General features: G+C 37.9%; 1 non-coding gene across 1 annotated transcript; it reads right to left on the reverse strand.

Moving 5' to 3' along the window:
• Window positions 1-2,070: 2,070 nt before the first annotated feature.
• Window positions 2,071-2,143, reverse strand: TRNAK-CUU. Its single transcript has one exon. It is a non-coding gene; the product is annotated as a tRNA-Lys (tRNA).
• Between the last annotated feature and the right edge of the window lie 1,614 nt (window positions 2,144-3,757).

The following is a 3,757-nucleotide window of genomic DNA, read 5'->3' on the forward strand; positions in this document are numbered from 1 at the left end:
ATAGACACCTTGTTTGGAAATATTCTTATTTCACTTAACAATGAGTCTGGGAGCTCATTCGGTATTAGGACATATATATTTTCCTTGGTCCTTCTTTTATGGCTTCATAGCCTCTGTTTCTAGATTTACCATAATTGACCCAACAAGTACATGGTGATGCTGTTTACCTGGTTTACTATCTCTTGCTATCAGAAAAACGAGGTAACAAATAACCTCCCACATTTTTTTATTTGTGCTTTTTTTATAAATTTATTTTTTATTGTTGTTCAATTTGCCAGCATATATAATAACACCCAGTGCTCATCCCGTCAAGTGCCCCCCTCAGTGCCTGCCACCCTGTCACCGCCTCCCCCCTGCCCTCCTCCCCTTCCATCAGCCCTAGTTCATTTCCCAGAGTTAGGAGTCTTTATGTTCTGTATCCCTTTCTGATATTTCCCACTTATTTTTTCTCCTTTCCCCTTTATTCCCTTTCACTAATTTTTATATTCCCCAAATGAGTGAGACCATATGTTTGTCCTTCTCCGATTAACTTATTTCACTAAGCATCATACCCTCCAGGTCCATCCACGTTGAAGCACATGGTGGGTATTTGTCGTTTCTAATGACTGAGGAATATTCCATTGTATACATAGACCACAGCTTCTCTATCCATCATCTTTCGATGGACACCGAGGCTCCTTCCACAGTTTGGCTATTGTGGACATTGCTGCTATAAACATGTACCATTTCATATACATACAGATATATCCTTAGAATATATTTTCAATAATGCAATTGCTGGGGTAGGTTGTATTTTAATGTGGATAAAAATCATTAAATTACACTCCAGAAAGGTTATGCCAACTATCTCCCCATTCACTGAGCGTGGGATCGCAGTGTCTTTCCCTTACCTTAGGAACGCATCGCGTTAAACCCTAAATTGTCAGTCTATGATATAAACTTGATGTTTAAGCGGCGTCAATTTGATTTCTTTCATTATGGTCCTGGAAACATCTCTTTGTATGTTAAAAGCTACTTGTTTTTCTTTGCTTTGAATCACCTAGTTGTGTTGTTTGACCAGATTTCTATCCATGTGTTGACATTTTTCTTACTTGTTTTTGTACAAGTTCTGATGAATGTACATAATGGACCTTCATCTTTATTTCACTATTCTTTACATTTTCCCCTTCTTTTGCTATTTTTTTTTGTTTTGACATTGTTTTTAATTTTTTTTCATTTAGAAACTTTGATTTTATGTTATTATCAGTCTTTCATGATTTCTGGGGTTTGTAACATATATGGAAGGGATCATTCCACTAAGCTTTCATAAAAGAATTCTGAAATGATTTCTTCTACATAGATTTATGGTTTGAATTTCTGTGTTTAAGTTTTGGATCCCTGTGGAATTTATTCTGTTGTAAGTTGTGGGTAGGAAGTTTTTTTCTTAGATTGCCATCTTACTGACTTAAAAAGTTTTTTCTTAAATAATATATTAAAAATATTTAAAATTATATCTTTCCCTAATAATTTGATATGACACTTTTTTAAAAGATTTTATTTATTCATGAGAGACACAAAGAGAGAGAGAGGCAGAGACACAGGCAGAGGGAGAAGCAGACTCCAAGCAGGGAGCCCGACGTGGGACTCGATCTCTGGACCCCAAGATCACGCCCTAGGCCGAAGTCGACCCTAAACCGCTGAGCCACCCGGGCTGCCCTGATATGACATTTTTGTCATATACTAAATACTTTTATTTGTTTGGATCTACTTCTGAAGTTTCTACTCTTCTTTTGAAGATTTTATTTTTATTTACTCATGAGAGACACAGAGAGAAGGAGGCAGAGACATAGGCAGAGGGGGAAGCAGGTTCCCTTTGGGGAACTCGATGCAGGACTCGATCTCAGGACCCTGGGATCATGACCTGAGCCAAAGGCAGACACTCAACCACTGAGCCACCCAGGTGCCCTCTATTCTTTACATTGATTTTACCTACTCAAATGCCACTAAAATAATGTCTTATTTATCATCACGTGACATTTTTTGATATCTGATAAGACTATTATCTTTTTTTTTTTTTTTAAGTAAGCTCCATGTCCAACCTGAGGCTTGAACTCAGGACCCTGAGATCAAGAGTCCCATGCTCTACCAACTGAGCCACCCGAGCACCCCAGGACTGAGGCTGCTATAATGAAATGCCACAGATTGTGTGGCTCAAACAATAGACACTTATTTCTCACAGTTCTAGAGGCTGGAAGTCTGAGATCAAAGTCCTGGTGAGTTTTAATTCTGGTTAGGACTCTTCCTGGTTGTTTGAGATCAGTCCTGGTGAGTTTTAATTCTGGTTAGGACTCTTCCTGGTTGTTTGCAGGTGGCGGTCTTCTGACTGTGTCTTCCTGTGGTGTGGGGAGATGGAGAGCTCCAGTCTCTTCCTCTTCCTACAAGGACACTGATGCAATCACGAGGGCTCCACCCTCAGGGCCTCATCTACACTTAACCATCACAAAGGCCTTTTTCAAATACCACCATGTTGGGCATTAGGGCTTCAAAATAAGAATGTGGAGGAAATACATTCAGTCTATGACACATTAGTTTCAATATATTTTTTTAAGATTTTATTTATTTATTCATGAGAGACACAGAGAAAGAGAAGCAGACACACAAGCAGAGGGAGAAGCAGGTTCCATGCAAGGAGCCTGATGTGGGACTCGATCCCAGGGCTACAGGATCACGCCTGGGGCTAAAGGCAGGCACCAAAACGCTGAGCCACCCAAGGATCCCTCAATATGTTTTTTAATAGGTTTATTATTTTCTGGTTTGTTTTTTACTCATCATTACTTTAATCTTTATTACTCTCTCTTGCATTCCTTATTTTATGAGAACAGATGAGTATTCTCTTTCTTCTTGAATTGGAAATGTAATCCATTAATTAACATTTCCTGTAATTTTTATGAATGTTTGCCTTAAGATTACATATTTTCTTTTGGACATTGCTCTATCTATAGCTCAGAGATATTAAAATACATGGTGTTTAAGATTGTTATACTCCAGGGCGGCCCGGGTGGCTCAGCGGTTTAGCACTGCCTTCAGCCTGGGCTGTGATCCTGGAGACCCAGAATCGAGTCCCATATCGGGCTCCCTGCATGGGGCCTGCTTCTCCCTCTGCCTGTGTCTCTGCCTCTCTCTCTCTCTCTGTGTGTCTCTCATGAACAAATAAATAAAATCTTTAAAAAAATTGTTAGACTCCAGATGTTTTACAAATTCAATGAGATTTTTCTTTCTGATATAAGATTATTTTCCCACACCAAGAGTTAGGCACATTGTTGGCTTTCGGCTCTGTATTCAATTATTGGTTTTATTGCATTGTATTCAGAGTAATAGAGACTGAAATACATTTCTATTCTTTTGAATGTATGGGTTGAGTGAGTTAGATTATGTGTCTCTGTGTGGCTATATTTGTGTCGATTTTTGTGAATGGTCTATGTTACTTGAAATAAACATTTTCTCTTGTTTTACACTGTAGGTTTTGATATATCCGTTAGATTCACCTTTTATTTAGATCTTTCATGTTTATTATATTTCTTATTCGACAAAAATATGAATAAAAGCCCCAGTCTTGCACGGTCTTATTTCTCTTTTTAATCACTCGTATTTTTACAGAATGAATATTAGTGCTACTTTTATTGATGCACAAATACCCATAATGTTATACCTTTATCTTGAACTGTAATCTTCACTTAATTTAGAAGTTATATATTCTTATAGTAAGATTTATATGGTA

This window comes from Vulpes lagopus, chromosome 5 (genome assembly GCF_018345385.1).
Source record: "Vulpes lagopus strain Blue_001 chromosome 5, ASM1834538v1, whole genome shotgun sequence".
Classification (NCBI taxonomy): Eukaryota; Metazoa; Chordata; class Mammalia; order Carnivora; family Canidae; genus Vulpes; species Vulpes lagopus.